This window comes from Triticum dicoccoides, chromosome 2B (genome assembly GCF_002162155.2).
Source record: "Triticum dicoccoides isolate Atlit2015 ecotype Zavitan chromosome 2B, WEW_v2.0, whole genome shotgun sequence".
Taxonomy (NCBI): Eukaryota; Viridiplantae; Streptophyta; class Magnoliopsida; order Poales; family Poaceae; genus Triticum; species Triticum dicoccoides.
This window is the reverse complement of record NC_041383.1, coordinates 156,045,204-156,057,258: the sequence shown is the minus strand read 5'-3', so window position 1 is coordinate 156,057,258 and position 12,055 is coordinate 156,045,204.

Below are 12,055 nucleotides of genomic sequence, written 5' to 3'. Positions count from 1 at the left end.
TCCACCGGCTACTGTTCATCCACCCCCACCTCCTCGACCGGGGTCATATTCATCCAGCGACAACAACCTCTACTACCACGGGACCCTGTTCATCCAACCCCCACCAGGAACTGTTCATCCAACCCCCACCGGGAACTGTTCATCAAGAGGCAGCTTCCATCGGCTTCTGTTAGCAGCAGTAGCGAACGAACCACTCGGGTTTAGTTAACAGCAGGGGATTGATCGGGGTTCAGTAACGTAGCTAGTGCAATCTCTTGGGTTCAGTTAGAGCCCAACGCCTCACTCGGGTTCAGTTAGAGCGCAACGCCTCGCACACACGCGCGTACGTGTATGAGAGAAATGTGCAAACCTCCATGCATCGCTCGGCCCCAACCACCCACCGTAACCAGGAACTCCCCGAAATTTTCCTCGCCCTTGCTTCTACCACAATTTTTTTCGTCATGGACGGCCCAAAGAATGTCATGCACGTGCGTCTCCGGCCTGCCCAGGATGAAAATACCATTTTCTGTCATGATTTTTTGTCATAGAAGTAGGAGCCCACGACATCTATGATGATACCAGGTGTTGTCACAATTATCGTCATAGAAGTGTCATAAGCATGACAGAAAAAAGTTTGTTCAGCCGAAAATGTCATAGACGTGTCTTTTTTGTAGTGAAAGCATGGTGCCACATCAAATTTGCACATTGGGTATTCAAACACCACACACCACTTCCATATACATATGTTTGGGCCACGTGCACAGATGGGTTTTGTCTTCAAACACTCCCTCGCGAGGTTATCAGCAACAAAAGCTAGCACATTTTGCGGGGCCGTGTGGATGTCCATCACTTTGACCAACAACGAGCGAGAGAGGTTATACGACCAAGTTGGATTCTGCTTGATCCATGTTACAATACGTCTTGGTGAGATGCCCTCCTACCCCCGACGTGTGTGGGGGGGGAGGGGTACTTCGCACTACATACAACCTCCGTGCGGTCGGGGAAGTCTAGTTAATTTGCGAGGCACATGTGCCACATCAAATGTGTGAATGTAGTTAAATATCACAATGCACCCTTTTCATACATATAGTAGGGCCACCGCAGCTGGTTCGTATGTGGTCTCACCCATCTCGCGCCACAAAGCACACATTTATGGATCGGCACATGGTCCACCTTTGTCCAGAAGCGAAAGGGGAAGTTTGACCATGATGGACTGAAAGTGCAACTATTCCCCATGTGGTTTTCGTAATTCATAACAACATATAGCTCATTGAACTAATATCCATTCAAGATGAATATTTCAGAAAGTTAAATGACTAGCATGGCATGGACTAGAGATGTGGACCCCCTAGAATGCTAAGGATAAAGATTGGCTAAAGCTCAAGACTCTTCATTTCTATTTTAGTGATCCAAGATCACATTGAGTCCATAGGAAAAGCCAATACTACTAAAAGGGGATGAGGTGTTGCTTAATGGTCTACTTGCTCAAAGTGCTTAGTGGTATTGCTCCAAAGCCCTTAACCACTTTCTCATTCCAAATATGTTGAAACCTCAAAGTCAAACTCGGCCCCACCGATTTGATCTATCCGGTGCCACCGAGTTATTTTGACATAGCCACTGCCATAAACCCTAGACAATTCGGTCACACTGATACGGATCTTGGTCTCACCGAGATGGCCCTGCATTCTCTTTGTTGCCTGTTGCAATATTTCGGTCCCATCGAAATGTGCAATCGGTCACACCGAGATTGCTTGTCATTCTCTCTATTGCCTATTACTCCAGTTTGGTCTCACCGAGTTGAAGTAATCCATCACACTGAGTTGATGTTTGCCCTAGCCCTAGCACATCGGTCACAATGAGTTGTTCCAGTCGGTCCCACCAAGATTCGTAACGTTCACTTTTTGAACTGAATCGGTATCACTGAGTTCTTCTATTTGTTCTCACCGAGTTCTTCTATTCGGTCTAACCGAGTTGGGTCAAATGTGTGTACCGGTTGGATTTTGTGTGGAGGCTATATATACCCCTCACCCCCTATCTCCATTTGTGAGAGAGCCACCTACTCATGTGCTGGGACCAAGACATTCCAATCCTACCACAAGAATCTTGATCTCTAGCCTTCTCCAAGTTGCTTTCCACTTAAATCTTCTTTCCAACATATCCAAATATGAGAGAGAGAGTTAAGTGTTGGGGAGACTTTCATTTGAAGTGCAAGAGCAAGGAGTTCATCATCAACACAGCGTCTATTACCTTTTGGAGAGTGGTGTCTCCTAGATTGGTTAGGTGTCGCTTGGGAGCCTTCGACAAGATGTGGAGTTGAACCAAGAAGTTTGTAAGCCAAGGAGATCGCCTACTTCATGAAGATGTACCCAAGTGAGGCAAGTCCTTCGTGGGCGATGGCCATGGTGGGATAGACAAGGTTGCTTCTTCATGGGTGGAGCCCTCCATGGACTTGCCCAACCATTACCCTTTGTGGGTTGAAGTCTCCATCAACGTGGACGTATGATAGCACCACCTATCAGAACCATGCCAAAAATCTCCGTGTCTACACACTACTAGGGAAAAGCCTAGCAGTAGCGCGGGTTATATGCCTATCAGTAGCGCGGGTGGCCGCGCTACTGATACGGTGCGGCCTGACCAGCGCGGCCTGACCAGCGCTACTGCTAACTAGGGATAGTAGCAACTTTTGTTTGCAACAAGCACTGCTGATAATAGCTACAGCGCCCTTGTGCAAAGAGCGCTACTGCTAAGAACGCGCTGCTGCTAATGCCATACCCCATGCTACTATTATTAGTTTTTGAATTTTTTCCGCTCCACATTTTGTGCTGCTGAATTTTGTTTTGGGCTTTATACAATAATCTCTAGCATATCATACACATACAAATGTAATCATATCATATACATAGTGATACAAGGTGGTCATCATCATAATCATCATCCAACAGAAAGTGGTCTCTCGTCATCATTTCGAAAATAGCGATACAAGTCTCGAATACTTGCAACTACATCATCATCCATCTAAACAATGATATACACGAGAAGAGCTATCACTATGAGTGAGAGCGGAACTATGCAGTACATGAGGCGGCGGTTATGAGTCCTCTCTCGCGCTAGCATGAACCTCAAGTAACTAGCTTCTGCTTCTTGTCTCCTTTTGAAGCCTTTATGTCTGGCGCCCGAGACCCCATTCACTTGTGCCTGACACACAGGCCACTCATCGTACACCCCCAGAACCTTCCCTCTATACATGACATAGCACTGCTTCTTCGCCATCAAGAAGCTAGGTACCTATTAGAGATGCATCTTCATCAAGAGAATGTACAACCATACGTAACAGAATATACTTGAGCAACAAGAAAAAGAAAGGGTTAGCAACTAGATGCAACAAATAATATGCAAACTAACTAACTAGAGGTATGCAGGTCATCGTACCAAAACTAACAAAGTAGCATTAGGCAAGTTCGGCAGGGACCATGGACATCAAAAAGTTTCATTGCTACAAAAAGTATACAAGTTCAACCGACACATATCATCATCAGCATCGCAAATCACTATAAGTTCCATCCTTCCATATCATCAAGGATGGACCCTAGCTTTTTGAACGGTGTGAGGTCATGATGTTGCATGCCTATGCGAGTTCAGATGTCAGCTCGCGATATAGGGCCGTGGTGGAACATCCCCTTCTCGTCGATGACTTCTTTCATGATGATCGTCGCAATATCCCTTTGGATGCGAAAGAAGTCATCTCTAAGTTTATAATCCGCTTCTCCATGAGATTCTGCCCACTTGCGGATATGATCATCGTTTATGTTTGTCATGCGAAGCTTTTGGTGCTCCGTGCTGAACTAAATCATGAGATAGAGGATGTAGAATCCATCTTTCTTGCCTGGTTTTGGGACATGGATGCAACAAAGTTAGTTTCATGCGTGAAACCCGTCTTCTTGTTCCGTTGTTTCCTGGTTTGCTGGTGGCCACCCCTAATGTTGAAGCCTTGGAGAGCATCATCTAGAATATTCATTATGTGGGTGTAGTCCTTCTTCTCGTAGTTTCTGGTAGGGTCCAAATACATGGCGTGGGAACCTCGCGGGTAAAGAATGATAAGGATGGCGCACCCGTTGCTGCGGGGAAAATACACCTCAAATTATTCTCCATATGAGCGAGAAGGAATGATTGAAATGTACGAAAGGGTTGTCCGGAACTGACTTACTTTGGATGATAAGGCAGGAGGACAATTTCCTTGTCCTTATTTTGTACCATGAAGTTTTGGAGGTACTCCTTAGCAGTTTCACGCACAAATCACTACAAAAAAATACACTTCCATGATGATATGTGTTTGTCACAGTAGGTTGTGTTTTTTGTCATGCATGTACCTCCATGACGATTTTATGACAGAATCAAGATAGTCATACCTGTGCTGTCGTAGAAGTGCTCCATGACATTACCAAAATTATCATTACGGAAGTGTCCACTTCCATGACGATAAATTGCGCGTCACAGAAGTGCTTTCGTCAAGGGTGACCGACATGTGGCATCCACCGTAATGGAACGCCGTTAACCTATCGGGTCCGATTTTGGATCCGATAACCCGTTAACAGCCCGGACCAATGGGGATTTTGCACGTGTAAAATTATCATTGGCCGGAGGAAACACGTGTTGCCTCACCGTTGGGAAAGATGTCATCCACTCATTGGACAGGAGGCGCCTATGATAGGTTGACACATGGCACGACCCAATAGTGGCCCATTCCGGTGAAAAAGGCCGTCCCAGTAAAAATTAGCAGGCCGACCCATATAAGGCCTACTTGTGTCAGGTCCATTTAAGCCCACGGTCCATACGAGATGTGCCAATTTGGCCCGTCAACGGCCCGTTAAAGATTTCACACCATTGCAGCCCATCGTTAGTTCGAGCCCGTTAACCGCCCGCTATATATTTGGGCTCAATATTGGCCCGATGAGATTTCGGCCTGTTAATGACCCATTCAATGGATGGGCCAATTTTCAGGATGTACATCTTTTGGCCTATTAGCGACCCATTTAGATGTTGGGCTAATTTCCGGCCCGGTGTGTCTTTCAGCCTGTTGACGGCCCATAAATCAGTTGGGCCATTTGTAGTTGGACCTGAATTTCGGCCTTTAGCGACCCATAAGTGTTGTGCCAATTTCCGGCCCGGTGCCTCTTTCAGCCTGTTGACAGCCCATAAATTAGTTGGGCCATTTGTAGTCAAACCTGATTTTTGGCCTTTTAGCGACCCATTTAAGTGTTGGGCCAATTCCTGGCCCTGTGTACCTTTCAGCCTGTTAACGGACCATAAATGAGTTGGGCCATTTGTAGTCGGACCTGAGTTTTGGCCTTTTAACGACCCATGCCCTTCATGATCCAATACCAGCCCGGTTTCTCTTTCGGCCTACTAAGGGCCCACAACACAGTTGGGCCATTTACAATACGACCTGACTTTCGGCCTCTTAGCGGCCCATGCTCTTCATGGTCTAGTACAAGACCGCTATCTCTTTCGGCCTGCTAAAGGCCCACAGTATAGTTGGGCCATATGTAGCCCGAACTTAGTAACGACATGTTAATGGCCCGTGAAATCAAATGGGCCCACCTGTTGCCCGCTTCGATGTCGGCCTGTTAACGACCCGGGAGGTAAGATGGCCGACCACTAACTTTCGGCCTAGTAACGGCCCATTAACTTAATGGGTCCACTAAAGTTCGTACATACCTTTAGGCCATATTAGATAATTTGAGCCCATTACGATGAGCAATTATGCACAGGACCAAAATCGATCAAGCAAAGGTACGACATACAGGGAAAATGTTGCACATCCAGCATATATTACAGGAAATTACATCCATTGGGCAATCAAAGATTGATGCCAGTGCAAATAAATGAACAGAAGCTAACGATCTACAATGTCACGATCTGCAACCTTAGCATGGATGACGCCCATAAGCATGTGGGCAAGTTCTTGGTGCTTTGCTACCCTATCTCTGAAAACATTGATCAGTTGTTGTGTCGCACGACTCTGCACCTCTGATTCCTCCACCATTTCCGCCATTGCTTCAGCCATTAATTGGTTCACAAACATACATTTTTTTCCGTTGCATTCGATACAGAGGATACTGAACAGATTCAGATGGCGATTTTGGCAGGCTTGCATTATTGATAGTGGAGAGTGTCTCGACCACTGCATCATAACATAAATTAGGAGGGGAACCAAGCAGATTAATCATGAGTTATTGGCATATTACCTGGCCTAGATTTATTGGAAAGAAACAATGGTGTTGCCTTGCCGTTTTCAGAGTTTGTCTTCTTATCTTCAGCAGCCTGCACCAAATTAACACACTAGCATTGCTATCATTGGCCAAGTCAGATAATAGGAAAGCAACATTGATGAAGGAAATATGCCCTAGAGGCAATAATAAAGTTATTATTTATTTCCTTATTTCATGATAATTGTTTATTATTCATGCTAGAATTGTATTAATCGGAAACATGATACATGTGTGAATACATAGACAAACAGAGTGTCACTAGTATGCCTCTACTTGACTAGCTCGTTAATCAAAGATGGTTATGTTTCCTAGCCATAGATATGAGTTGTCATTTGATTAATGGGATCACATCATTAGGAGAATGATGTGATTGACATGACCCATTCAGTTAGCTTAGCACCAGATCATTTAGTATGTTGCTATTGCTTTCTTCATGACTTATACATGTTCCTATGACTATGAGATTATGCAACTCCCATTTACCGGAGGAACACTTTGTGTGCTACCAAACGTCACAACGTAACTGGGTGATTATAAAGGTGCTCTACAGGTGTCTCCGAAGGTACTTGTTGGGTTGGCGTATTTCAAGATTAGGATTTGTCACTCCGAATGTCGGAGAGGTATCTCTGGGCCCTCTCGGTAATGCACATCACTTAAGCCTTGCAAGCATTGCAACTAATGAGTTAGTTGCGAGATGATGTATTACGGAACGAGTAAAGAGACTTGCCGGTAACGAGATTGAACTAGGTATTGGATACCGACGATCTAATCTCGGGTAAGTAACATACCGATGACAAAGGGAACAACGTATGTTGTTATGCGGTTTGATCGATAAAGACCTTCGTAGAATATGTGGGAGCCAATATGGGCATCCATGTCCCGCTATTGGTTATTGACCGGAAACGTGTCTCGGTCATGTCTACATAGTTCGCGAACCCGTAGGGTCCGCACGCTTAACGTTTCGTTGACGATATAGTATTATATGAGTTATGCATGTTGGTAACCGAATGTTGTTCGGAGTCCCGGATGAGATCATGGACATGACGAGGAACTCCGGAATGGTCCGGAGATAAAGTTTGATATATGGGATAATAGTGTTTGATCTCCGGAAGGGTTCCGGAATTCACCGAAAGGGGTTCCGGATGTTTCCCGAAATGTTTGGGTACGAGAACACGTTATTTGGGCCAAAGGGGAAAGCCCACAAGGTTTTTGGAAAGCGCAAAAGAAAGTTTTGCGGAGTCCTGGGTCCAGACGCCGGGAACCCTGGCGTCTGGCCCTGGAGTCCGAGAAGGACTCTTGCCTTTCGGGTGAAACTGACTTTGTGGAGGCTTTTACTCCAAGTTTCGACCCCAAGGCTCAACATATAAATAGAGGGGTAGGGCTAGCACCAAAGACACATCAAGAAACACCAAGCCGTGTGCCGGCAACCCTGTCCCCTCTAGTTTATCCTCTGCCATAGTTTTCGTAGCGCTTAGGCGAAGCCCTGCGGAGATTGTTCTTCACCAACACCGTCACCACGCCGTCGTGCTGCCGGAACTCATCTACTACTTCGCCCGTCTTGCTGGATCGAGAAGGCGATGACGTCATCGAGCTGAACGTGTGCAGAACTCGGAGGTGCCGTGCGTTCGGTACTTGGATCGGTCGGATCGTGAAGACGTACGACTACATCAACCGCGTTGATAAATGCTTCCGCTTAGCGATCTTCAAGGGTATGAAGATACACTCCCCCTCTCGTTGCTATGCATCACCATGATCTTGCGTGTGCGTAGGAAAATTTTGAAATTACTACGTTACCCAACAATTGACACAACGAACGTTTGGGAAACTAGCCTACACCAAATTAACACAATATGGCACAACTATCATTAGCCAGGTAAGGTAATATGAAAGCAACATTGACACAATGAATGAATGGGCAACCAGAGCAGCACTACAATTCAGTAATGTGCATGATATGAGATAGTACACTCATGAAGCTCAGTATGCAAAACTACCAGGCAGTTTTCTTTACAAAAATCAACATTCGCGCCTTTAACATTTTGCTACAACTAATTTTAGATCAGATAAAGGTTGGATTCACGCCAATTAAGAAAATACATGCTGATGTAAAAATATAGTGATATACAACAAGTACTTACATCAGCATTGGAGCACAGAGAATTCCCGCAAGATCTTTTCCTCGAATACAATCCCAATGAAGGAAGTCTTCTATCATTTAACCTTATTTTCTAAAAGAGAGATGGGTAAGAAACATGTAGAAAATATGATCAGAATGCTATAAAATTTCATGATGCGAGGATACGCACACGCTTCTTAGAATGGAGTTGACATTCTTTTGCTGGACTGGAGCAGACTAGTTCTTTGGCCACTGGAATCTGCTTATTATCAGTGGGAGTTGGGTTTCTCTGTGCTGGAGCAGTATCTATGAAAAATGGAGTTGGTTTATTATCTCCTGGCGTTTGGATCTTTTGCAAAGACCTGGTTTGTAACCCTTCAGATTCAAACATAGCCGTCTTCCCCTTGCATGCCTTATATAGAAGAATGGTGCTTCAATTATAAAACATGCTACAACAGAGATGGAAAGGTACTGAAGAATAGAAAGGCATGACATATTGACATGTATTCCCTCCATCCGGAAATAAATGGATGGGTCTAGGCGTATTTCGGTTCTAGATACATCCAGGTTTATCCATTTCTGCGACATGTAATCCGGACAGAGGGAGTATGATGTAAGAGATAGGGATATGATAGGACAACACAGTAAAAAACACACTGAAACCCACTTCAGAACCAAAGTATTCAAACCCACTGATATGAGATAGTACACTCATGCAGCTCAGGATGCAAAACTACCAGGCAATTTTCCTTACAAAAATCAACATTGTGGCCTTTAATCATACATTTTGCTACAACTAAATTTAGATCAGATAAAGGTTGGATTCACGCCGATTAACAAAATACATGCTGATGTAAAAGTATAGTGATATACAACAGGTACTTACATCTGCATTGGAGCACAGAGAATTCCTGCAAGAATCTTTCCTCACAGACGATACCAGCACATAAATTCTTCTATCTCTTAAGCTTATTTTCTAAAAGAGAGATGGGTAAGAAACATGTAGAAAATATGATCAACATGCTATAAAATTTCATGATGCAAGGATACGCACACGCTTCTTAGAATGGAGTTGACATATTTTTGCTGGACTGGAGCGGACTAGTTCTTTGGCCACTGGAATCTGCTTATTATCAGTAGGAGTTGGGTTTCTCTGTGCTGGAGCAGTATCTATAAAAACTGGAGTTGGTTTATTATCTCCTAGCGTTTGGATCTTTTGCAAAGGCCTTGTTTGTAACCCTTCACATTCTAACATAGTCGTGTTCCCCTTGCATGCCTTGTATAGAAGAATGGTGCTTTAATTATAAAACATGCTACACCAGAGAGATGGAATAGGTACTGAAGAATAGAAAGGCATGACATATTGACATCTATTCCCTCCATCTGGAAAAAAAATGATGGGTCTTGGCGTATTTCAGTTCTAGATACATCCTTTTTATCCATTTCAGCAACATGTAATCCGGACGGAGGGAGTATGGTGTAAGAGCTAGGGATACGATAGGACAACACAGTAAAAAACACTAGTTGGATGTAAAAAATGTATGCTAGAAGAATACATACAGAAAAAACTAAGGCAACATACACGTGTATGACTGGGAAACTAAGATGGCATTGCAACAAAGCACTAGAACAACACTTCAATGTAAAAAAATATGGTATGGTAGACAGATGAAGTACATACTGATGAATAACAATGCATAAGATATTCAGAAGCATGATGTTCAAATTAAGCAGATGGCATTGTGATAGAGTAGAATGACAGTACTTGAATTTGAAAACATGTTATCGTGAATGGAATAGGTACTGAAAAACTGGAAGACATGGCATATTTACATGCATGATCAGCATGGTAAGCACATGGCATTGCAACAGAGTAGATACACTCCAGGACATTATATGCATGTTGTACCCATATCACAGGCCAAGTTAGAGAAAGGACCTTGTGGGGTGAAGAGGATTCATCATCTTTCTGCAAGTCTTCTGAAGAACTGCCTTTACATGTTCCATCATATTGGGTATCATTGACATCAAGTTTATTGGCCTTTACATTGCTCCGTGAGATTCTTGTGGATATATCAGTGTGTGCAGTTATATCTGGCATGCATGGAAGACAACTAGTAGTTAGATTTATGTAATGAGTGCCTGCAGGAGACGACATAAATAGTAGGAATGGGGTTAACTAGCAGCAACAGGTCTCAAAAACTAAAGGGAGAACACAGATGAAAGCTACAGAATATGTATCATTTGTACTCGAGATTAACTAGATGGCACACAAAAGTATTAAAGAACAACATAGGTAATACTAGAAGTGGTATAATACTATAATCACCAGCCTATGGGATAGCATTGGCTGATGGATGATAACTATGGAACAACGTTACCTAAAGAACAAGTATCTTAGCTGAACTATGGAACATCGTTAACTCCTGAACAAGACCCGTAAGAGATCAGCATGAATATACAGTGAAATGGGATAATCTATTTTCCATGCTTAGATGAATAACAAAGCCATATATGTTGCACACAAGTAAGATGAGGGTACCACCTATTTGGCCGCCATCCATAGGAGTGAGCATCATGGGCTGACTTGTCGATGGCCCTGCAGTTGTTGTGGCTGTCCATGTCAGGCACGCGCATTCGATGCAGGGAACTGTTGAGTGGGGACTATAGCTCCCTTCTGGTGTATGCTTCCCTTGTTGGAGCAGCTGCGGTGAGTCCGAAGACGGTGCAGCTGAAGATGCAGATAACACATAATGTTAAGAACGACACATCTCTTTGATCTGAAGAAATACACTAAGAGATCAACAACAAGGTACGAGAGTGGTCACACGTCAGTTGACTGAAGACTAAATTGGGGTCACACGATTTTATTTTATTTTGGTACTGTCCGATCTATGCCGGATGGCTTGATGGCCGTCTTGTGCCCTCCCGGCTGACATTGTTCGGAATCTTCCCCGAAGAGCCAGCGACCAACGGCAGAGCAGCCTGCCTCCACCGTCCGTGGCCCCAGCAAAAACCCCGCTCCCCGCCCCACCGCACTTCCGTGGTTGTGCTGCCCCCGGGCCAATCCACAAAGACTCCCCGTCATCCGGATCCGGCGGCGGCAGTACCTTCAACCCACGCAACTCTAAGATAGCCATCTAAGCACTGCTTCCGCGGCGAACTTGTGGCCCAGCACCCTTACATTAGACACCGGCCAATCGGCAGCCTAGGAGCTCCGCCGCCTCGAGGGGAGCTGCTTCCCATTGGGAATCGATTGGCCCAGAATAAAAATTCAGACAACTGACTCCTAAATAAAGTGATTTGAGATGAGGGTGCGACCTATCTTATGGCATGGTGAAGTAGGCAGGTCCAGCTGCCGAGTCGGTGAGGCTGGCGCGGTTGCGGTGGCGACTGGCGGCAGGGAAACAGTGATGGTACGACGGTCGACAGCTACGGGGAAGCAGTGCCGGGACTCTGGAGGGATCCGAAGTTGGAGACACTCCGGTGCTGTGAACAATGGTGGGGGTGAATCGGCTCCGGTATGGTTCAGGCGGCCGTCGTCGAGGCAGCTCCAGCAGCACGGAGTAAGAGGCACACGGCCCAGTGCACGACCGCAAATGGACAGCGTCTCCATCATTAGGGAGGAGTGCGGCTGTGAAATTGGTGCGGTGGGGGCTCCATGGAGGAGGGGGTGACGTTTCGTGGCTCG